The sequence below is a fragment of the Lepidochelys olivacea genome, assembly GCF_965140295.1.
Source record: "Lepidochelys olivacea isolate rLepOli2 genome assembly, chromosome: 4".
Classification (NCBI taxonomy): Eukaryota; Metazoa; Chordata; order Testudines; family Cheloniidae; genus Lepidochelys; species Lepidochelys olivacea.
Window position 1 is genome coordinate 75,859,984 of NC_140414.1, and position 25,811 is coordinate 75,885,794.

The 25,811-nt window shown below is 39.9% G+C and overlaps 1 protein-coding gene across 4 annotated transcripts in view; it reads left to right on the forward strand.

Annotated features, from left to right (window-relative positions):
* The window catches only part of PALLD (palladin, cytoskeletal associated protein), a 358,590-nt gene that overhangs the window by 243,230 nt on the left and 89,549 nt on the right, over positions 1-25,811 (forward strand). The window contains exon 1 of one of the 4 annotated variants that reach the window (XM_084626107.1): positions 3,131-3,406. The exons of 2 other annotated variants lie outside the window; for them this stretch is intronic. The gene's annotated coding sequence lies outside the window, so the exon portion shown is untranslated. Of the gene's footprint in view, positions 1-3,130; positions 3,407-12,370; positions 12,531-25,811 lie in introns of those variants that run through there. One more of the 4 variants, XM_084626106.1, reaches the window with a different exon arrangement.

Sequence of the window (25,811 nt, forward strand, 5' to 3'; positions counted from 1 at the left end):
TCCAACCCCCTGCTCAAAGCAGAACCAACCCCAACTAAATCATCCCACCCAGGATTTTGTCAACCTGGGCCTTAAAAACCATTAAGGATGGAGATTCCACCACCTCCCTAGGTAACCCATTCCAGTGCTTCACTACCCTCCTCGTGAAATAGTGTTTCCTAATATCCAACCTAGATGTCCTCCACTGAGACCATTACTCCTTGTTCTGTCATCTGTCACCACTGAGAACAGCCAAGCTCCCTCCTCTTTGGAACTCCCCTTCAGGTAGTAGAAGGTTGCCATTAAATTCCCCCCTGACTCTTCTCTTCTGTAGACTAAAGAAGCCCACTTCCCTCAGCCTCTCCTCGTAAGTCATGTCCCCCAGCCCCCTGATAATTTTTGTTGCCCTCCGCTGGACTCTCTCCAATTTGTCCACATCCTTTCTGTAATGGGGGGCCCAAAACTGGATGCAATACTCCAGATGTGGCCTCACCAGTGCCAAATAGAGGGGAATAATCACCTCCCTCGATCTGCTGGCAATGCTCCTACTAATGCAGCCCAATATGCCGTTAGCCTTCTTGGCAACAAGGGCACGCTGCTGACTCCTATCTAGCTTCTCATCCACAGGTAATCACTAGGTCACAAGCCCCCCTTTAAGGCTGAGCTAAGATCCTTTGTACAACTTTTTGCAAAGGAACCTTAATGAGAACTAAGGATGTGCCCACACAGACTTCTTAATATTGTTTTGCCCCTTTATTCTTTATTATGTCTTTGAAAATATGGCCTTTAGTCAAAACCATTTTTTCACTTTGTTGCAAAGCATTGTTATCTACCAAATAGTATCTACAAAGTACTATCATTCAGAGCCCTGTTTAATAAGATCTTTACCACTTGTGAAACATTACATAATAGAAGGTATTTCCTTGTGAGGAGTCACAGCTCTTCAAGAATTTCCCCAGACAATTAGAGATACCTTCCAAGATTATGTTAATTTGGTTGGTTTGTTTCAACTTTCATTGCAGAATCACATACATTCAATATATATCTTCTTAAAATACGATTTTGAAAGATTCCCTCTGCCTGTGTTTGAAGAATGATTGTTCAAAAAGGTCCATAATCCTACACTCAGAGAAAATTAAACATAAAAGATCAGAATGGATTTTATGGAGCCAGCGAGACTCCTATGTCTACACTCTCTATTTTACTGTTGCCCTATCTTATATTTTCATGTTATGTTAGCATGTTAATTCTTACAATGTTTTCATATTAATCTTCTGAATATATGGCTTGCTGGTAGCAGTATGTAAATAATAAGCAACAATAATACATGGGAAATGCTCTGAAAGATCATCTGCTCCAGCCCCTGACAGTGAACGATTATTCCTTACAGTACACTTTCTAGGGCTTTGTCTAGTCTATGTGTCACTGGTCTAGTAGAACAGCTTGGCCACTGCATTTTCTTTCTGAGATAGCTAACATTATTAGGAGATGGGGTTTTTGCTCAGACAAGAAGTGAAATCCTAAAATGATTCACTGTCAACTTAAATGCCTGATTCATTTCATTTCCAGAGTATAGTGAAAAAATTCAGAAAAATGTTTACTTTGAGGAGTTGTTTTAAACATACAGAGCATAATTTCTCTTTGTCATCTTGTCTGTAATTCTCACCCAGTGCTACAGAATATTAAACATTCTTACTGTTTAGACTAACCTCTAAGTACTGTGTGTTTGCACATTTAAAAAGTACAAGGCTAAGCAGCAAATAACTGAAGAATAAAAAGTGATTTCAAATTGAGTTGCAATGCTGGGTTTTTTGTTTTGTTTTGTTTTGTTTGTTTTTAAATGGACATGTTCTGTAGCGATCTCTAGTTTCTGAGCAGATAAAAAGAAAAGGAGTACTTGTGGCACCTTAGAGACTAACCAATTTATTTGAGCATAAGCTTTCGTGAGCTACAGCTCACTTCATCGGATGCTCACGAAAGCTTATGCTCAAATAAATTGGTTAGTCTCTAAGGTGCCACAAGTACTCCTTTTCTTTTTGTGAATACAGACTAACATGGCTGTTACTCTGAAACCTGAGCAGATAAAATAATTCTGTGAAATCCCTGTTTTATGCTGACTTCAGTGTCTGCAACAAAGCAGTTTCCAAACAGCTGAAAACTCCCTCTTGCCTTGATGATTTCTAAAAGGAAAGGTACTCCTTAAATGGGCATAACCAATGTGTGATTGGTTAGGGAACTACAAAGGAGGCTGAGTCAGGGTGACCTGCTGAAGTCAGACTATGTCTATAGAACTGGGGGAGGGCATTGGGATAGAGGGAGGCGTGCAGTTTTACCAGAATGTTTGAACAAGACAAAGAACAGCTCCAGCAACCAAATAAGGAAGTCCGAGTTGGAGTATTTCAGAATACAAGCGTTTCAGGGATTTTAGGAAAGCTCAGGGAAGGAATGAGTACTTGTGCAGCAATCCACTGTCTTTTTTTAATGGCAGGGATGGTAAATATGGAGAATCATGGGCACTCAGGAATGTTTTTATTCTTCTTTAATCCTCTGTCAGCAAAGCTCAAGATGGATTTGTCCCTGTTCCTCATTTTTCTGAAAACTTTTTGTGGATCTGTGTTTTAAAAAGAGTGATCATAGACACCATTGTCTAACTGCCTGAAGACAAATTATTTCTTCCTTTGCTGTCAGAAAAGCCATAATTAAATTGCAAGCATTATGCACATTTGTGGCACACCCTTCTAGAAAGTCCACATGAAAAGAAAAAGTCAAGCTGAATTAATGTAGAAAGGATACAGATACTATTGAGAAACTGAATCTGCTTTTGGGAGGGGAGGGGAAGTATTGCGGGGGGGAGGAGGGGAGAGAATAGGACTCTAAGCCTCAATACCTTCAACTAATCATATCCAAGCCCCTGAAAAATCCTGGTAGAAAACTTTTTTTATTATAATCAAATTGATGGGAGAATGTTCCTTGATATCAGAAACTGGCTTCAGCTACAGAATTTGGACTCAGATCTACATTTCACACACATCCCAGCCCAGTTCCCAAGGGTATTTGGATCCAAGGTTTTGATTTGGGTGTACTCTGATACCTGTGAAAAAACTAAAAAAAAGTAAACTGATTTGATAAATAGGCACTACCAGTGACAAAGATACAGAACACCCTCCCCCACTTCTCTAGGCCTGCTAAGGCAACATAAAGCTTTGTTCGAATGGAGGAGGAGCTGCAATACAGAGTGAGACCTGGAGGAAGCTGGAACACAGAAAACCTAAATGGTTGTGGACACAAACGTCTGCAATAACATTTAAAACATCTCAACCTTGCAGTTTTGTTCTAGTTCCAAAATGTTTGCAAGAGGATGTTAAAATCTCATCCTCCTTTAAGATAAACAGTTAAAGGCACTCTGGGCTTGTCATCCTGAGGAAAGGTAAGAACTTATTCCTTTATCTTTTAAATTTAAATATTGAGAATAGATCAGCTCATGGACTGTTACTGGGAAGCATTTTCAAGTCTGAGGGAGCAAAGCGGGGGGGTGAAGCCTGACTGAGAAGGCAAGCTTTCTGTGTAGTTCCTGACAGGCCTTACTATTCCAGCAGCTGTAATTTACCAAAATGTGACTAACATGCAGAGCATTACAATACTAATGATGCTAAGGGGGTGAGGGGAATATGGGCAGGGACTAGAGCCAGGAACTGGGAATCAGGATTTAGGGGCTACACTTCTGGCTGTCACCATCTTACGCAAGTAATGGAACAGTTTACCCATATAAAAATTAGGTATACTTGTCTGGCTTAGAGTGGTGTTGGAAAGCTGCATCAGTGTTTGCCAATATGCGTTGAGTTCCACTGCTGAAGATCACTACTCAAAATTTACTATTACAAATCAACATGAAAGAAGCGACAGTATAAAGCAGTGGCTCTCAATCTTTCCAGACTATTGTACCCCATCAGGAGTCTGATTTGTCTTGTGTACCCAAGTTTCACCTCCCTTAAAAACTACTTGCTCACAAAATCAGACCTAAAAATACAAAATTGTCACAGCCACACTATTTCTGAAAAATTGCTGACTTTCTCATTTTTACCATATAATTATAAAATAAATCAATTGCAATATAAATATTGTACTTATATTTCAGTCTACAGTATATAGAGCAGTATAAATAAGTCGTCTTTATGAAATTCTAGTTTTTTACTGACTTTCTAGTGCTTTTTATGTAGCCTGTGTAAAACTATGTAGATATCTTAATGAGCTGATGTACTCCCTGGAAGACCTCTGCGTATCCCTGGTTGAGAACCACTGGTATAAAGGACACTCTCGAAACCAATCAGAGTAAGCCATAACAAGACATCTGCAATTCCATGTTACTCTTTTCTCAAGTCCCCTTCTTTTGACCCTTAAAGCCCTATAGGACCCTCCACATGCTACATCAAGTGACCTTAAGTTCTATTAAGAATACATTTGAATTAAAATATATCCTCTGGATAGGTGAATTACAGCAAAAGACAAGTACAATTGTGGCAAGATGCTGCTTATGAAGAAGTAGGATAGGAGATAAGGGCAAGGAGACTTTTTTTTCTTTGACTATTAAGGGAATGCAGAGTGCTAAACAAATTAAGGGCAAGCACCAATGTCCTGGCATGCTTACTGGAGCAGAAGAATATAATACAATTGCTTTTATAACTATAATCTTACACAATCAAAAAATAAATAAATATAGATGGATTGGTAACCATGATGGAGTGAGGGGGAATGGCAGGAAAGGTTAAATAAATGCAAAGTAACAGGAAATGGAATAAGAAGACAAAAGGGAGAAGGTCACTGAGACAGCATAGAAGCAGAGTTGGAGGAGAAAAGAGCAATGTAGAACAGGGATCGGCAACCTTTGGGACGTGGCCCACCAGGGTAAGCCCCCTGGTGGGCTGGGCTGGTTTGTTTACCTGCCGCGTCCACAGGTTTGGCCGATTGCGGCTCCCACTGGCTGCAGTTCGCCACTCCAGGCCAATGGGGGGTCGCAGGAAGCGGCATGGGCCAAGGGATATGCTGGCCGCGGCTTCCCACAGCCCCCATTGGCCTGGAGCGGCAGCCCCCATTGGCCTGGAGCGGCCGAACCACAGCCAGTGGGAGCCACGATCGGCCAAATCTGTGGACGCAGCAAGTAAACAGCCTGGCCCGCCAGGGGGCTTACCCTGGCGGGTCACATGCCAAAGGTTGCAGATCTCTGATGTAGAGGAATACATATATAATAATTTGCTATGGTTATTAGTGAGGTTTGGAATTCAGATCTTTAGCACCAAAATATAGGCCTGTACCCCCTGAGTTAATGGAGAAATTCCTTTTCCTAGTAACTGTAGCAGATTCTTCTCTATTTAAACTAGCCACTGGTGGAGGACATGCTATTCTTAACCCACATTTTACCCAGGGAGTACAGGCAGACTGAGACTAGCAGCTGAGGAGAAGGAAGTGACTGGGGGAAGCCAGAAGCCAGCAGACTGAGGAATATCCAGCGTTCAAACTGTTCAGTGCGGTTTGTCTACTGACAATGCTGGCATACATGGGCTCTAACGGGGTGGGTGGGGAAAGGGGGAGAGTAGCTGTTAGTTGGGAAGCCTGACTGAGCCTCACCCCTGTTGCTCCACCACTGCTGTTTCCAGTTCTTGCCAGGAGTCATCTCTTCCACTGGCCCTTGTGTCATTCTGAGAGATCCACTAGTTAGGTGAGCAGGTTTGGTGGGAAGGTGCTAACATCTCCCATTCTCCTCCCACTTGAAACAATTTGCAAGAAATCTTCATGAGGAAAAAACGTCAGAGATTTTCTCCCTTTCATTTCCTCTCCTGTTAGCTGCTCCCTCCACTCTCTTCCCCCCACAAATAGGGGTGTAGTTGAATCCAAAGGTTCTAAAAACCTGTGAGTATGCCTCAGGCACCAGTGTTTTAGCTGCCTTTTCTTCCATAGTCTTTTTAAAATCAAAATGGCAATGTAATAGCAAGTCTAATTATATCATTTTAATAGCTCGATGACCAAAAGGCTTTCCTGTAGTCAAAAAAGTGAATCAATTAACATTACTGTGTAGAAAGCTTAAATGTCCAGTCATTTGAGCCATGCTTCATATGCTGTAAATACTTCCTTTAGTGTGGTAGTTTAATCCAAGGCAATTTACTTTAAGGGTGGCTACCTGTCTATTTTTCTAAAGCTGTGCCTGTTACCTAAGGAAAAGCAATTTTTCTGTGTGTGTGTGTGAGACACAATTTAAACTAGTTTAAGGAGCCTGGAAAAAAAAATCTCTTGCTGCTCTCGCTCTGTTTTGATAGCTTTTTATTTATCACACTAGTAGAGCAGGGACTGGAAATCATACTTGGCTTTCAAATGCTGGAGATAGTTGGCTTTCCCTCGTTGTAAAGTACATAACCTTAATATGCTATCTTGGGATCTTTGGTGATGGCAAGGTGTGATAGAAATGAGAGATCTTATGTGCTTAAATTATTTGTCTTTCAGGGTGCTGATGATTTATTCTCTAGAATCTTTTTTTTTTTTTAAAGAACTGGTTAATTCTGTTGTTGTGGACTTCTCCAATATGAAATAATTTAGAATAAAACATATTCTATAGTCCACTCTCATCATCTCTTAAAAGCAGGAGAAGCTGAGTAGAGCAGGATGCCTGTACTGTAAGATCCAATGGGCTCTCCCGAGATCATGCTATGAATTCCGGGAGGAAGATGTACATGCCTGCTGCCCCTGTTTAGGAGGCATAAAACATCACTTTTCCACTCTGGCCTTCCAAAAAGAGCTCTAATTCCAATGCATTTCAATATTTAATGTGTTGTGTTCCTCTCCGCAGTTGTCACTATTCAGAGCTCTCAAACCTGTCAGGTGCAGTATGGGAGGGGGAATCAATTTTATCAATTGCAATTAGTTTGGAAAAGGTTAAAGTTCTTCAATTGTTGGCATTGCAGGCCTCATTCTGAACATCTTACAGTAATGGTGTAAATAAGGTTTATTTCCCTTAGGAGATAACTGAATTGAGCACTTGATATCATTATGACTCTAGCCAATTGTTGCGTGAATCAGCTTGAACACTAGCAAATTGTTCAATGGTGGCTTCATTACTGGCAACCCCAGCTGAGCTTAATCCTATTGGAACTATGGCATGATGCACAGTTTCCATTGGTCTGGACCAATTTAAAACAGATTTTATCATCCCGAACTGACGTTCAGTTTTGAATTGAAGATTCGTAAATTTTTAAGGCCAGAAGGTACCATTATGATCATCTGCATGTACCTCTCTAGTGTGGCAACCTCCTTCACCCATATAAGACAAATCATGGAACCTCACCCAGTAATTTCTGCAGCAAGGTCATAGCATTTTGTTTGAGCTATAGCCTATGTTTAGACAGACATCCAGGACTGATGAAAAGACTTAAAAAAAAATTCAGTCTTGATCAGCTTAATCAGAAACTGCACATTGTAATAAAGCATGTAATAATGCCTTCTATTTAGTATAGCAACTGTCATTGCCAAGGATCTCAAAATGTTGTATTTCACAATGCAGGAAAGCCAGCTATCTCCAGTATTTGAAGGAATTTCAAGTTCCTGCTGGAGTAATACTTAAATACACATTTATTTGGAGCTTCTAGGTGCTACTGTAATACAATCAGGGTCAAAACCCCATTGTGCAGGGCATTATACAGACTCATTAAAATACAGTCTCTGCCCTAAAGATGAAATATATATATTTAAAGAACTATATTTAGACCCTGAAATCAATTCTATAGTAGTTTCACTGCTTTAAGAGCATTTTCTAATTTTTCAGACTCAATAATTCCGTTGTACTGTTTTCCAGTCATTTGTTTTCAGTCAGATTGCTATAGATCTTACTGTTCTATTTCAGATCTTTCCTCCAGCGTTTGCAAGTTCATGATCTCTTCTTACATGCTGCAGACCTTTGGTGGTTATACTCCAGTTTACACAGTATTAATTTAATTTTGACTAGTTGCTAGTTTTTATCATTCTCCCCTCCCGCAAAGAAAAAATACAAAGGTGTGTGCCTTTTAACTTCTTTTCCCAGCCGTTACAAAAAATGTAAAAATCAGCAAGCTGAGTAAATGGCTTCATAGCTAATGGATATTTAATTTTACATGACTTTTCTGGAGATAGTAGTAGACACTAAAAGTGGAACCTGACTCTCCCTTCCACAGTACACTTTGATGAACTGCTCCTAATTTCCTTTGAATATCCACCCTCAAATTGGCTTTTTAAAATAATTGTTTTTCAAATGAGATTATATTTTAAAGTACCATTTAAAATTGATCGATACTGTCAATTACATAATTATTGTAAGTAGTTCAATCTAGTCTTCAGGTGTCAATTTAGAGTTCTGCATTGACACATCAGTTAATTTTTGTTAATCTGAGGTCAGTTTATCCCAAAATTGTGTCAAATCTAGCCTTCATTTGCTAAAGCGTTTCACAAGGGTATTCAAAGTACTAACCCATACCAACTAAAAAGAATGGCTTTTTAACTTTCATCAGCTTCCAAGAATTCTCTGTTGTATTAATGGCTCCTATCATCAACATCCCAACAATGGATACAAATTACGTACTGATTCCTTCCTGCTCTTTTGTATGTCTTTCCAAGATTTGTCTTATCATAATTGCCAGCATATTGATCAGTTTCTGTTCATTGACTTAATGTGGGTAGGAGTTACCTGATACACTTTCATATCTCTCAAGTCCCAAAATGACTTATGTTCCTCACAAATTGGGTATCTCCTCACGTTTATTACTGAAAATGATTTACATTATTTTTATTTCTGATGTAACTGGGGCTATAGGAGTCATTTACACTAAGAGAAAGAATCCAACAGCATTTCAAGTTTCCTACATAAATAATTCTGTATCCTCCTTTTTGGGGTCTTTGCCACATAGTGTGTGTCACATAGGGAGGCAGGAATAGAGTAGTGGAGTGGGAATCAGGAGACCTGGGATCTGTTCCTGGCTCTGTCATTGGCAAATTTAAGCAAGCCTCTTCACCTTCCTGTACCTCAATTTTCCCATGTGCAAAATGGGGATAATGATATTGACCTTGTTTGTATAGCACTTTGTGATCCAATGATGAAGAGCAAGATACTATTATTATTTGGGCCTTGCTATGGTGAGCTTCGTGTTCACCTCATATTCACAGTTATGTTCGTTGAATCACAGTTGGGAGAGTACCTCATGATAACTTGATGTGTGAAAGTGTCCTTTGTTTTGCCTTTGCCTTCCAAACTCATAAAATGGTATTCCTCCTTTTTTCCCTAAAGCTCTCTTCCAAAATTCTTAGTGCAACACAGTGGGTCTCACTGAGCTCACTGGCATGGTTTCTACTGATTTCCTCTTCTCTGCTGTTAATTTGTTTAATTATTAGTAAATAAGAATCCGACGGTATAATTAAGGGAAAAGCAGTTCAGTGGTACTATCCAGAAGTAGGGATTTAGTGTCATGCAGATTGTCTATCTACAACCATTACTGGCTGACAGTTACACTGCTTGTTTTAATGTGAGTGGGGAAAATGCCTATGTTCAGTAAGTATAACAAACCTAAAGCCAAACATAGTTCTGTTCCAGGCTTGGGAGTTGATGAGAACAGGGTGCAAGAGGGGGTGCAAAGTGTGGGAGGGGGCTTAGGGCAGGGAGTTGGGGTGCAGGAGGGTTGGGGGTGCAGGTTCCGACTGGGCTCCGCTTACCTTGAGCGGCTCCAGGGTAGCAGCGGCTCGCAATGGGGCTAAGGCTGGCTCCCTGCCTGTCCTGGACCTGCGCTGCTGCTGAAAGTGGCCAGCATGTCCGGCAGTGGCTCCTAAGGGTGGGGTGGGGTGGGGCAAGCGGCTCTGCTGAGTGCTGCCCTTGCCTGCGGGTACCACCCCTGAAGCTCCCATTGGCCGCGGTTCCCCATTCCCAGCCCATGGAAACTGCGGAGGGCGGTGCCTGCAGGCGAGGGCAGCAGACGGAGCCCTCTGCGCCCCTCCCTCCCCCCCCCCCGCCTCCAGGGGCCGCAAGGACATGGTGCCGGCCACTTCCAGGAGTGGCGCGGGGCCAGGGCAGGCAGGGAGCCTGCCTCAGCCCCACTGCGCCATGGGGCTGGCAGTCCCACAGGCCAGATTAAAAGCCCTGATGGGCCGGATCCAACCTGCGGGCTGCAGTTTGCCCTCCCGTGCCTTAGCCCCTGCCTTAAGTGACCACAACAAGGTTGGGGGGTCGAGCCCCTCCAGGAATCCTGGGCCCAGCCTTGTTTGGGTTACGAGGACTCTACCACACAAGAGAGTGGAAGGGGAGCCCTTGAGGTCAGGCAGGCCTCTGGGTAAAGGAAGTGGGAGTGAGGACTCAGATCCTTTCGCTATCCACTTCACCAGGGTAGTGTATAAGCCAGGAAAGTTCCCCACAATATTGAGACCATTCCACCGCTTACATAAACATACCATACGCTGCTTGATGTGGGCCCAAGTCCAACCATCCAGATCCCCAACATCCTAGCACTCTTCCAAAATGTGGAAACTCTAGCCCTTTGTGCGGTGAAAGAAAACTTGACTGTCCAGAGGTCAAGGAAAATTGGCCTGGTTGTTGTGGGATACTTTTGGTGGAGTCTCAGAGCATGCATCAGTGAGTCTGCGTCTACCCTGCAAAGGCAATAGAGCTTGAATCCTGGGTCCGGCTTAACTCAGGCTCCACCTCCATGAGTCCTGGGACCAGGTTTTGGTTAAGAACAATTTGTGTGTATGTGGAAAGGGGGTTAGGCTTGAGCCTGGGTTTAAAACCTAAGGATAAGTTGCAGTGTAGCTATACCCTGGATATGTACTCCAGCAGCTAACCTGTGCTGCCACCCACGCTTTGTGGCTTCCCTGCTATTGTTACTGGAGTCTGGAGCTAGTTAGATCAAAGCTAGTTTGGGTTTGTGTACACATACTGGAGTCACACCTCCCATTGCATTGTATACATACCCTGAGTCCTCATTCATCTTGAGTTTGTCTGCTGCTGTCAGGGCCGGCTCCAGGGACAAGCTTTCCAAGCAGGTGCTTGGGGCAGCATTCAGAATGGGGCGGCAGTCCGTGTCCCGCGGTGGCAATTTGGCGGCAGCTCTGCTGCTCTTCCGGGCGCAGTAGCAATTTGGCCGCAGCTCGCAGCAATTTGGTGGCGACTGCTTGGGGCGGCAAAATTGGTAGAGCCACCCTGGTCTGCTGTGTTGCTGATAATTTAACTTTGCTCTGAATTTACTTGCAAAGTTGAAGCAACCTTCCACATCAGCACGTGGAAAGCTTTTGATTGACTCAAATTAAATACAGTAATAGAAAGGAGAGAGGCAGATGGATCTGGTGGGTGCTCCCCATTCTCCACACTCTTGTTCCTCTGTCCACCAAAATGAGCATCGGCATCCCACTTGTGTTCAGTGGAATATGTAATAGTGATAACATTTTAAGAACACTTGTTTGTCATCCTGGGAATATTTAACATTTTGAAAGTATAATTAAATAACAAAATAACTTGCTGGCAACACACAGCGTCAGTAGACGTTCCCTGAACTCTGCCTCCATCTTCCAGTAGGGCAACAAGGCACACAATGGAATGTTTACAAAACATGTGGTGGAGGCACCCAATAGAACAGTATAAATGTTCTGAAGAGAGCCCCTAATTTAGTTCTAATCTGAAAAGTCAGGAACACTGAAAGTTGGAATGCTGCTCAACTCCAAGGGATAAGTATAAACATAATTTGAAGCAAAAAATAAATAAATAAAAAAGAATCAACTGAAGCATAACTTGCCCCATTCTAGATTTTCATTAAAATATGTGGATGTGCTGCTATACTCTGCTGTTGTGCACTATGGGTGAAAGTGATGTGGCAGGCTAGGAAACGTAAATAAACTGTGTGTTTTGCAGGAAGGTTAACCCCAGCTCCAGTGGAAAAATTTCTAAATGCTGCTGTTTCAGGACTATGTTAATTCCAGAGAATCCAGACTGTTTCCTTTCCTCTCACATGCAGCTTTTCTTAATTTATTAGAGATGTCTGCAGAGTTTGTAATGGAAATGGACACAAAAGTATTGGAAAAAGAGGGTATTGCTGCACCATGGTAACGTGCAGCTAAAGTTTTTTTGGGAAAAAGTTTAAAAAAAAAAATCCAAACCCTTGGCGCTCTAAGGAGAGAGTAATTTAAAACTTAGCAGACAGTACTGATTCAGAAGAATATTCTGAAAAGCAAAGATGACAAACCATAGGAAAAACACCAACTTCACTGCAGTTTTCAGAAATGTGGTAATTCTTTTATTAAGCACACTGACGAATTCTCAGTAACTCTGGAGGACTCTTATTATGAAGTTGCTAGAGCTAGAAAACTTTAGTGAAGAATCACTGAGTCATGAAGTTGGTGTTCTCTTCTCTCTGACTAATCTGTATATAATATTGAGAACCTGCTGGACTCCACTTCAGTCCCAAAGTGCTGGCTTTACTGCTGCAACGTATCCCCCGTCTCTTTATCTGAAAAAGTTATATTCTGGCACTGTGATAATAGATAAAGTAGGCACTGAAAAGGTAAGGTGCGATGACGCTGTTTATGTATTCTGCATGCTTTTTTTGATCAGGTAAACCCATGACTAAAACATAGTGATAGAGAATGAAAGGTCAGAGCAACTGAAGACTTCTTTTAATGTGATCTTGGTGTTTGCAGCTCTTGCAAGTAGTTTTTTTATTAATATTTACTGTCTCTTAAAGTGTTAGCCACTTTTTCTGTAACTGCAGCCAAGCTCAGAAATGCACTTTTTATTTGCAGTTTTTGGTATCAGATTAGTTTTTCCAAGTGCATTTGGGATGCTAGTGTGGCAGCTGCAGGGTGTGTTTGTGTGTGTGTGTGTGTGTCTCAACATCGGCTGAACTGATTGTTAGTACTGTATATGATAGAGCTGTAAAATAGTGAGGGCCCTTGCAGTTTTCTTTTGTAGGAGGTTTCTCTCAACTTGATGAAAGAACTTGTGGATTAAAACAGAGTTAGCCACAGGCAGGAGACTCCAGATATTTTAGAAAGCGTATCACTCAAAATGTTATCGTTTGTTATCAAAATCATAATCTTTGTATGCTGCTTGGAGTCTGTTTTGTATGCAAAATGCATGTGGGTCCCCATCATTTATATAAAGAAAAGGAGTAGTTGTGGCACCTTAGAGACTAACCAATTTATTTGAGCATGAGCTTTCGAAGCTCATGCTCAAATAAACTGGTTAGTCTCTAAGGTGCCACAACTACTCCTTTTCTTTTTGCGAATACAGACTAACATGGCTGTTACTCTGAAACCCATCATTTATATACTGTCTTTCTGTTAGTTTATTTCTGTAAATGTTGATAATTGAGTGCTGAAAGGAATATCACAGTGTTACCTAATAACTTTGTCATTTACACAGCAACTGCTTTTGGTGCTGCTTGAATTTTATTTTTAAATTTCTTTTAATAACATTTGTTTAAATGTTGATTGTGAAGACAAAAATATGTGAAAGTTTCCTGGCAGCATGCAAGTAATTAGAAAGGATGCTGGGAAATGTAAGCCTTGCCTTCCTTATAATGAGGTGTTTATAGGAACTTGGAAACCAGAGATATGCATTGGCTATCAAAGAAAAACCAATGTCTGCTGTTGGAACATTTGGATCAATGTTAGGTTAAGGAATATGGTGCTGCACATCTCACATCTTAAAAAAAGGAATGAACACATCTCATATTTGATTGGGCACTGAGGTCAAGGAGCCATTCTTCTCAGTATTTTGTGGGTTGTACTGAACTGCAACCACTGGTCTGGAGAAGCAAATGTGTTTTCTGGCATGGATTTCATGGGATGTGCTATTTGAACTGTGGTGTGCAGTTTCAACTGCCACCTGGAAAGTATCGTGTTTATGGTCTGTACACACCATACTTCACTGAAGGCCTTGTTTGGTTGGTCGATCTGTCTGTCTATCAAATATAATATGAATAATAGTGTTGCTCTAATTGAAGCCCCAATAACTGCCAGGAACCCAGACTTAGTCTATGATTCACTAAACAAATAGCAGACATGGAAGGATTAAGATTTATAACTGATAACATGAAGAATGGGCAAACCATAGCAATTTCAGTGGTTTTGGTCAACTTGATCAATCCACACAATGTTCTGAACCTACTGTGAATCACTTCAGTCAGTATTCTGTTTTCACAAGTTTTTAGCCCAGTTTTTCAAAGTAAGATTTTGTCACTTCCTACATTTGGTTGGGCCAGGAATACTGTAAGAATTGCCTTTGACATGGTATTTCAACACTTGTCCTCTTGCCTGGAACCAAAAACTCAAGGGGTGGGCTGATAAAAGGGACCAGAGCAGGGTAGCTGGGGTATGTATTCCCTGGAAATGCTCATTTTAAGTTTGGTTGGAAGGTTAGGGTCTTGTTTTGTTCAACCATTTAATCTGTTCCTAAACATGATAGTGGACCAACAGTGTTTTAAAACAGACTTCACTAGAGCTGGGTATTAGGCAGCCTTAGGGACCAATTTATAATAAAAAGTTTTGTTATGAAGATACACTGTGTAGTCACTTTCCTAGTGACCACCAAAATATTGGTTGCATCAGTAATATGAGAACTAATTATCAATACAACTACATATTTCAACACTAAATGTGAACTCATACAAGTCTCCCCAGTTGTTTTGTTCTTGTGCTAATTTGCAGAAGTGGCATTTCAAAAATCTTATTATAAAAGAGTGCAAACAAGTGGAGCTGCTTTTGAAACTCCATGATAAAGCATAGCCAAAAGTTTTGGTCCAGCATTGGCTTCTTCCCATCACAAATTCTTTACATGCAAGTCTGTGGTCCATTAGGGTGGTATGCAATTTTTGGCCTTTATTGGGGGCGGGGGGGGGGAGGGAAATAGTTCAATATTTTGACAATGACTATAAACTGATACAGGTTTACATCCTGTGTGAACTTATGACCATCTGAGCAAGTAATAGAGAAGGCAGAAGAGTAAGGTGTTTGATATTTTAGCAGTTAATTTTACACCTTGCTCATAAAGGGCATGCAGTGAAATGAACAAAATAAAGTACATGTTCACAGACAGCATTCATTAATTGTATTTCAGCTGAGCAAAATAGTAACTGCAAGGATGGTGATTGAATCAGCACTCCGTAAGTGTACATGGTTTATTTATGCACCAGTAGATACCCACTTCATTAAATATAAGATCTGATAGAATACTAGAAAAGTGATTTGTCAATTAATTTGAAGAAAAATAACCAAATGCTTCAAATAAGGAATTCACCAAATAGCATTCAACCAGCTATGCTTTTCAATAGCTCTGAATATGACATCCCGTGCGTTCCGTGTGACTTTTATCCACACCAAAAGTTTTCAGAAACCAAGGAATATAGTGTAGCATCAGTCTACATGGGGTTACTTGTGTCGATCTCAGTGTCCCTGAATTACTGGTAGATCATGAATTGGGATTATGTAGAAAGATATGGAGGCAAAGGCATGGCCCCTGAAATATTAGTATCTAAAATGAAAATGTACAAAATGGGAATGGGAGCAATGAAAAGCTATATAATTGAATGCTGAAGTACACATCTGATTAGTTCCATATTTTTTCAGTGGAATATCTTATGCTTTGGGGTTTAAACTTTTCCGTTTGTTGTTTATGCTTCAGAGGAGTAATCTGAGATTTATTGGCCTTTTGAAATCTGTTTTCAGAGGGTCTTGAAGGAGAGTGTGGAGGCATGTGAGACTGGGGAAGGACAGGAGTTCCAGGCTTATTAGTTTAGAAGAAGGCCCAGAAATGAATGAGGGAGAGACCTGAAGAAAAGATAAGCTGTACGGCTTGGGAAGAGCAGAGAGGCAAAGGGAGAAAGAATCAAGAGTATAGAAGAAGGTAGAGGTTAGGTGTTCAAGATTATTCTCCAAAAGGTTTCAGAGTAGCAGCCGTGTTAGTCTGTATCCGCCTAAAGAACAGGAGTACTTGTGGCACCTTAGAGACTAACAAATTTATTTGAGCATAAGCTGTATCCCACAAAAGCTTAGTGGGATAAATAAATAAATAAGCAATAAATAAGCAAAAGCTTATTTAGAATAATCTGTTTTTTCTCCAAAAGGTGAATTTGATACTGTAGTTCATTGTTTTAAATCTTTACTTTTTTAATTTTAGCAAACTATTAAGTCTCCAAGATTAGCTCATCATGAACATAATGCCTCTTGTGGTGGTTCTTCACTTTTTTGTCCTATTTTGTTGGGAAATAACCTTCTAATGATGGGTTTCCTGCTGAATTGTTTTAAATAAGCAATAATTGACTGTTGCAGGAATTATCAAGGGGGTAGAGCAGTAAAGAAGGGTTGATGACCCAAAGACATTAATTTCTATTATAAAGTGACGAACACTTCAGGGTGTCACATGTGCAGCACATTGAGTATTTGGTAGACTTGGTTGTCTGTGGTAATCTAATAAATGGCCGTACACACTTGTCTCATTACAAGACTAATCTCGGCTCATGATATGTGCATGTAACTTTATATTCATAAATAACCATCCACCTTGAAACATTCCAAACTACTTTATAGATAGCATTTCAGTGATGAAGTACACACAGACACACTCTCATTGCATCCACTTCTGGAGTGGAGTGGGGCTACCACTCCGTAATGACAACACTAAACAATTATTTTTATGGCCGGGAAAGGAATAATACAATATTCATTTAGAAATGGGAAGAACTTGGGTATACATGATATTACCCAAGTTAGAACGTGGCCAGGATACTCAGGCTAATGCCGTTATTCTGCAGAAAACATGATGGGCTCTTTCATGACTCTAAGTGTCAGGATCTAATCCAATATTTTGGGATTTTATGAGATGTAAAAATTATTTATATTTTTTGTCACATTCGCCATCAATGAAATAGCAAAGCAATAGAGAAATAAGGTAATTCATGGCTGAGCATTGAAAATGTAATTTCTGGATTACCACAAGAATCGCATTTTCTGGAAAATATTTTCTTCCACTTTATTGTCTAGACACTTTTTATACAGTCACTTCTCGACTGCTTGAGGCACTCCAACCTGTGCCAAGAGAGGAAGTCTGCATTTCCTTTATTGGATCATAGTGTGAATTTAGAGAATGGTTAATCCTGGAGCTTTCCTTCGCCACAAAAGGAAGGGAGTTGAAGAACACTTCCATTTTTCTAAAAGTACAATGGTCTCAATCCAGTGCTGCACTCAGTCTCTGCCTGGTTCTGCAAAATTAAGGGGACCACAAAGTAGCTCAATGCACCTCCCCACTGAGAGAAGATGGGAGGCAGGTTTGACCCTCGGCATAATTTAGATTAGCTTTAAGGCTGCTCTAAACTACCCCCTGGCAGCAGTGTCCTAAATGGGGTCACTTCATTTCCTCCACACCCCTTATGCTGAGGCAGAGGGGATTAGATAGTGTTAGCTATATGCCTCCTGGGAATTCCTCCTGCATTGGGAGGAGGAAGCCCAATTAGCAGTTTAAAACAGTTCTTTGGCTCCTTTGTGTCACCAGAACAGCACAAAGGAGCGGCAGTGGGACACGGGATTGTGCCTGATACCTGTTTTCAGAATGGACCCTTTCTATACAATGTTCTAGTAGCAAGCAGGGAAGCCACACTTCTTTTCTTACTGGTTCCTTTCAGAAGATCTTAATCAGGACAAGGCAATATAAACTTTTCAATACACACTCCAGATTTGGGAATGTGAAAGAGGTAATTAATCCAAGACCCGAGTCTGTCTATAAAGAGCTACTGTACCATGTTGCCTATGTGCTGCCACAATGGCAACCTAGTTCTAGTAAATGTTCACAATGTGGCATATGTTTCATTAGTCCTAGAGGTTTTGTTCGATGAAAATAATTTCTAGAGAGGCCCTCCTTTGTAGACATGATGTGTCAGCCAGCAGAAATGTACAGGAAAGGGTTTTGGTTTTCCTTGGCAAAATCCTTGCATTTTTTCCAAAATGAAGTGTAAAAATAGATTAACTCTCAAAAAAGTTTAAGTAATGTTAACACTGATACTGACCAACAAAAGCCATCAAATTCAAAGTGAAAGCTGACACCATAAGGTCTATACCCTGTTGTGCCTAATATTACAGGACAGGATCTGAGATCCCTGTGAATAATGAGATGGCATGGGGGAGTTAAGGATAGAGTATCCACATTTAACAACAAATGGTTAAATGTGGATACTCTATCCGGTGGCACCTTAAAGACTAACAGATTTATTTGGGCATAAGCTTTTGTGGGTAAATAATCCATTTCTTCAGATGCATGGAGTGAAAATTACAGATGCCGGCATTATATACTAACACCTGAAGAGAAGGGAGTTACCTCACAAGTGGAGAAACAGTGTTGACAGGGCCAGTTCGATCAGGGTGGATGTAGTCCACTCTCAATAATAGATGAGGAGGTGTCAATTCCAGGAGAGGCAAAGCTGCTTTTGTAAAGAGCAAGCCAGTCCCAGTCCCTATTCAAGCCCAAATTAATGGTGTTAAATTTCCAAATGAATTTCAGTTCTGCTGTTTCTCTTTGAAGTCTGAACTAAAATTCATATATATACCATGTAACACAGAGGAAAATGAAAGTACATGTGATTTTTTTTTCTCTTTAGAGAAAAAAAAAGAGGATAGAATAAATGTGCATGTATAAATGTACATTCATCTAAACATATACATATAAAGTATCAGTAAAATCTGTATCTAATTTATGGGGATGATTTGTTTAAAGCAGTTCATCTTTCATTATTTACATACAAAACTTTTAATGAGTCCAACTTTGGCTAACAGAGCTGATTCACCAAGGCAACACAAAGTTTTGAACAAATTGAAGGAGTGCTTCCTGACACAGAAACTCAGTGGTGCTGTATTTCTTCCAGCCCACCTCACTGTACTTATTTTGGCACTAAAATATAAAGCCTTTGTTTGTAGTGTCTGAAAGTATCAGAAGGGCACCCTGATTTATGACTGTAGTACACAACTACCAAAGATCTAGTGAATTTTCCAGTGGAAGTGGAGCTTTGAAAACCTTAGAGGTGATCATCATTTTTTGTGGATGAAATTTTTCCATGCTCTCTTTATATATGTGTTGGTGACATGTGCTTCCTGTACTTGTTTTCAGAGGGTTAAATGAGAACATCAGTTTCTTGATAGTTCTGTTACTAGGGCCCAAAAAATCTATTAGCTGCAAGAGGATGCCATGGCGCTGCTTTTCTTCAGTGCAGCTCTGACATGTTTAAAAGCAGTAGTTTAAACAACCTTTAATAAGGCTGTATCTGCAGTGGTTGCCAGGGGTCTTAGTGCATTAGACTGCAAATCTCTGTGACATCCAACTGAAAGGAAAGCACCGATCTCTCAACTACCCCATCAAGAAGTTGGTGAACTATCAAGCAAACATGCTAGGTTTTTTCTTTATATAACATTTCTTGCATAGTTTATTTTGAGGAGGGAGTCATGGATTCACTTCTGTGTCTTAGTTTTCACAAAGATGTGTTTCAGAGTAGCAGCCGTGTTAGTCTGTATCCACAAAAAGAAAAGGAGGACTTGTGGCACCTTAGAGACTAACAAATTTATTTGAGCATAAGCTTTCGCGAGCTACAGCTCACTTCATCGGATGCATTCAGTGTAGCTCACGAAAGCTTATGCTCAAATAAATTTGTTAGTCTCTAAGGTGCCACAAGTCCTCCTTTTCTTTTTACAAAGATGTGTGTTTTTCTGGGGGGGGAGGGGGGAACAATTAAATTTGATCGTGGACCAGTTTTGAACTTTTTTGTAAAACTGTTTTAAGCAACAAGAAGATTGAGGTGAGGGAAATCTTTGTTTAGTTTAATTTCCAAAGCCATCCATCCGTTGGCCTTTTTTTGTAGACTGACAACCAGAAGGCCAATTCTGTCAGTTGTGATGCTTTAAAAGTGATGCTGTTAAACACTTGTTTATAGCAGTAGTCATATTATTGAGCGAGAGAATCCTCCAGGGGCATTGCCATTCCATGTATTGCTAAACAACACTTCTTGTTTGGGCTATCTGCAGTACAATATCATTTTCTTAATTTTCCTTTATTTAATGTATTTGTTTTTATTATTTACAAAGTAAAATTATCCTGTGTTTAGCTGAGATTGTGGCAATCTCAATTCAATATAAATATTAAAATAGTCTTGTCTAGTATGCTTATCCTTATAGCATCTCAGATACTCATCCTTGCAATACCCTGTGATGTGGCCATGTGTTACTATCTCCATTTTACAGATGGGGAAACTTGAGATACAGAGATCAGGATCAATATTTCCAATGGAACTGTGGGCATGCAACACCTCTGAAAATCAGTCCAAGGTACCTTGAGTTGGGCATTCAAAGATAGAGGTATCCAAAATTAATGGACATGATCAAAATATTCAAGTGACCTATCCAACCACATATAGAAGATCTGGATTCTGGCCATTCCATAGACTTCTTGAGTCCCTGCCTAATGCCTTAACCAAAATACTATGCTTTCTCTCTCAAATATAACACTTGTACTCTGAATTTTTCAGATACAAAAGAATTTAGCCATACTCTGGCCCTGTTGAGAGAGATCAAATGATATGCTGTAAAAGGTTTTTATTTCCTTAGGGGAAAAAAGTCTTAATTTTTAAATCTGTACTAAAACTGTAGATCAGCATGTAATATAAAGATAAAGGTGTACCTTTTCTATCCATTTAAAAAGAATTATTGAATCCAACTATAAAATGAGACCATGGAAGTTCAAAATATATTGAAATAAAGTTCTGTTGTACTGTGAGTCCCCAGTATGTTACATGCGGTTCCCATTCTTTTATCTTTAATAGCTTTTGGAATTTTTGCTAGAGCTTTTGAGGTTATTAGCTTAACCTTCTCTTAGTAATTCATCTGGAGTTGCAGGAAAATGATCACTTCCATTTTCTGCTATTTATAAAATTTTTATTTCTAAAATCAAAAGAAAATATACATTTTAATATGTTGTATTTACAGTATGCTTGAAGTTGAAGCATATCCTTGGGGAGAAGGGATTTACAAGAAGAGACATATGGCTATATCCTGCTTTCAGATATGTGCAAATACTGAATTCTATAGGCATGTGCATGCACATTTACCTATGTAGATTGAAAGACCAAAACTATGAGATTAAAACAGTTAAGTAAAATATAGAACCGAACTGCCATTGCAAAGGCTTTCTGAAACAAAGAAAGGGCTTTAAATCTGCTATTTATTGGGTTCATTCTGTGGCTATCCATCGGTCACGAGAGGAAAAAAAGATACAAATAATACTTCTCCTACCTCTAAAGGTTCTTGGTTCCTTCAGTCCCATGACTTTAGACATTAGGGGTCATGATGATATAAGGGTGGAGGGAGAGCAGGAAATCACAATGTAACAGGAACCTGGTCCAATGAATGCTTTGAAAAGTTAATACCAACATTTTGCACTGAATCCCTTTCAAATAGAAAGCCAGAAAAATTAGCACAACAGTCAGAAAGAAGGATCTCCTTTGCTCTCCACCCACCCACTGCTACCCCCAATTGTATGGTGGCTTTTTGCACCAGTTGCAGGCAACAGAGCAGTCTTTAAAGTAGCCCACAGTATGCACATTGCAGTAACCCAGTCTTGATGTCATAAAGGCCTGGCTAACAGTGATCAGATCATTATATAAGAAACCTGGCCTCAATGTGGAGACATTCTCAAAAAAAACTCAACTCTGACCACATAGCATCATAGTTAACACCAGATGAAGGGTCTAAGCTAGAATTTGAGCAAGTTTAAAAAAGAAATTAACTCTTTCTAGGATCTGAGCTGTCATTTTAAACGGTCTAGGTTTTTCTACTGATCCCCTTCTCTGTTTTTCGGTGTACCCAATTAGTGTGTGACGCTTCATGGGAGTTAATGTGATCAATGAGAAATTAGCTGGGTATTTCAGTACGTTGGTGGAAAAGTGTCAAGAAGGCTTAAAGACTTAAGAAAAGAAACACATAGCTTGTGGATCTTTGTTTGTTACAGATTGAAGCAGTAACCCACTGTGCTAGTGAATCTATTGTAAGATGGTCTTGTTTCAGAGTAGCAGCTGTGTTAGTATGTATCCGCAAAAACAGGGGTACTCATGGCACCTTAGAGACTAACACATTTATTAGACCATAAGCTTTCGTGGGCTGTAACCCACAAAAGCTTATGCTCTAATAAATTTTTTAGTCTCTAAGGTGCCACGAGTACTGTTCTTTTTGAAGATGCCACTGTTCTTTTTGAAGGTGGTCTTGTGTTGCCTTATGAGGACTGAAACATAACTGAGATGGACTGGATTCCTCTCATGTGTTGTCTTTTTCATGATGATTTGTTATAATCTGTGGGCATGGCTTGTTGGTTGTAGGAAGGAAAATCTTTATTGTGATAAATATTTTGGTTCAGAAGAAAATGTTGATGGTTTGGGGGATCAGGGAGCTGGGTTAATATTACCTGAGCTATTGTTCTACCCTGATGCATCTTACCTTAATAACACACATACATAATCAGTATCTGACAAAGCATATGGACATAGCCTAATTTAAGTGCAAGTGAGAAAAAGCTCAAGCAACTAGTGTTGGAGTAACTTTCTCGCTGAAAGAGAAAATAAATGTACACAGATCAAGATATTCTTTTCTGTTTCTCTCTTTTTACACTATGTACATAACTGCTGTCATTGCCTTGAAAACGGATAGTTACCTCTGCAAAGCAGCAGCAAAGCTTACTTAGATTTAACATCACTTTCAGAGCTGTATCAAAACAGTTCTGCTTTCACGGTCCCCACTCACATTTCTTCATGTTTGCTGCTTCTCTCAAGAAACTGCCACATGTGACTGCCTCAACTCCACTTCAGACATGTTTACTTTAGTTAGTTAGTTGGTTAGTTAGAAAGACTACATGCTTGAATTGTTACTCGAAATCGCCATCTTTGCATACCTTTCACCATGGGGTTCTGGCTACTGGGCAAGTAGTTTGTTCACATTCTCTGTACCTTGAGGCCTTGTCTACACACACAGTACCTGAAGCTGATCAAGGTTTTTATAGATCTGGCCACAATTTTTCTAAGAATTGTGCACCGAAAAATGCAGTTTTGGGTCAACCAAAACTATTTGCAAATTTACTGGATAGTTTCTCTCCCCCACCCTCCATTGAGCTAGATTCACCAGAGGAGTTAAGTATCATTTTTGGTGGCTTCTGGTTATTCTGGGATGGGTCTCTCTCAATTTTTCCTCATGCAGCCATTTGACTTTGTATGAAATGCTTGACTATTCACTGGGCCAGAGAGAGATCATGACTCTTAACCTGGGGGGTAGGGCAATCAGCTGGGAGGGGGGAGACCTGGATTTAAGTCCTTGCTCCAGAGTGGGGATTTGAACCTGGGTGTCCCACATCCCAGGGGAGTGCTTTAACCACTGTGATATTGTATAGAATGGTGGGGGGTGGCTGTTGCACCATCTCATTGTCGTCCTCCTCCAGATTTGAGAATTTAGCTCTTAATTTCCTTTACTTTTATTTTTAAATAGTTAATGCACAAAGTCTGAATAACATTTTTCCAACTTTTTCACTTCGCAAAAAGTTCAAAACATTTTGGTTTCAGTTTGACCCAAAACAAATTTTTTAAAATTTTTCAGAAGTGGCTTTTAATACAGTTATTCGCACAGCTCTAGTTATTAACACTTCCAATGAAGATGAACATCTTTCCTCTTGCGTTTGAACATAACTGAATTTTGTAGTACTGCTACAGTGTTGTGCAATTAACATTCTTGCTGGGTACAAACTTCGGAGTTTTCTTTGGTGATTGATTATATCTAAGAATGTGAGGAGACACTTAGGGACAGCAGAGTTATAATGGATTACCAAAGAGCTCCAGCTGAGTAGAAGACAAGTTTGCAAATAAGACTCTCTATGGTTACGGTAAAACTTTTATTAGGATGAATCAAATAGCTTATGATGTTCTGAGCGCTAATGCCAACCAAGGGAAAAGACACATCCTGTTTACTGAGTGGATTCTGGAATGTACTGAACTGGGGAAACTACATATTTGCACATAGTAATAGTTAAAGTAACACATTCATTGATAAACAGCAGAGAAGAATAGAAATGTAATACCAGTATGCAGAAAGTTGCCTGATCTAGGTCAGATGAAAGTTATGCTCTTTAAAAAAAAAAATTAAATGAAATATTCTTACAGGGCATCTCTCACTCTTGAAAACATTTCTATCCCTCTATTAAATTTTCCAGTGGTAAGGGTGTGATGTTGATAATAAGAGTCCGCTAATTAAGTTCATAATATAGGTAGTGTTTGAAATTGATTTGTAAAACATGTGAATAAAAACTTTCATCAGTGAAAACTGCGTATTTTTTAAAAGTTGCTTGTAATGTTAGAAACCAAACACAACAGCATTGTGCTAGTGAAGTGGTACTCAACATTTTTGATACCAGATTTCCTTTTCCATACTCGAACCCTCCTCCCATAGAGCAGGGTTACAGCTGAGACACACTTTCCATGGGGCCATGAAACGTGATGCTCTTCTTGATGCAGAATGTCCATGCTTTTGGATGAAAATTAAAGTACCTTTGACATGTGTTTCTGTAAAAGGATGTGGGTTAAAAGGTATCTTCAATATCTCAATAAATGGTGTGGTGTTGTAGAATGGTGAGCCTTGGTAACGCAAAACTTGTGGAAAGACTTTAAGGCTTTACTTTTGGTAGTTGGTAAAGGTGTTTTTTTCAGCATCCTATGCAAGGGACATGGAAGAGTGCTGTATTTGATTTGGGGTGTTTGGGATGGTGGGCACACACAAATACAAGCAGTTCCCTCTCTCAGTCTGAGAAACAGAGCTTGTGCTGCAGTGTCTAAATCCTGGCCTGGAGGAAGCAGGTGTGAAATGGATTACTGACCACGCTTCACCTTCCTTATCCAATATCAAATGTTGCAGTGTACATTTTTCTGTCATTTAGGTGATGATGCACATTGGTGTCTAACGGTTTAATTGGTGAAACCATGTCAATGTATCTTCAGAAAATAAATTCTGTTTTAATACCGTGTAGGGCTTTTTATGAAAAATGTCAGTCCAGGAGGGTGCTAACTGATGGCTGCTAACAGATAAGTCTAAAAATGTAATTTTAAATGGGAATCATCATTGAGCACCTGTATTTCCAGTGGGGTCCCGCAGGACTGGTTCTTGGCCCTATCCTATTTAATATTTTTATTAATGATATGAAAAAAAAATATAAAATCATCACTGTTAAAGTTTTCAGAAAATTGGGGGAGTTCTAAATAAAGGAGGATAGATCACTGATAAAGAGCAATATGGATCACTAGGTAAACTGCAGGCAAGAAAACAATATGTGTTTTAATATGGCTAAATGAAAATGTATATATATTGAAACAAAGAATGTAGGCCATACTTACAAAATGGGGGATTCTATCCTGCAAATCAGGGACTTTGAAAAAGATTTGGGGGTCATGTGGATAATCAGCTGAATATGAGCTCCAAACATCCTGGCCAAAAGGGCTTGGATGCATAATCCAGGGAATCTCAAATAGGTGTAGAGAGATTATTTTGTCGCTATTTGGCACGGGTGCGACCGCTGCTGGAATACTATATCCAGTTCTGGGGTCCACAATTCAAGAAGGAGGCTGATAAACTGGGGAGGGTTTGGAGAAAAGCCACAAGAGTTATTTTGGGGAAGTTCTCTGGCCTGTGTTATACTAAAGATCAAACTAGATTATCACAATGGTCCTGTCTGGCCTTGGAATCTATGAAGAGTTCAGAAATCTGTGATTTTTGCTAATCAAATTCTT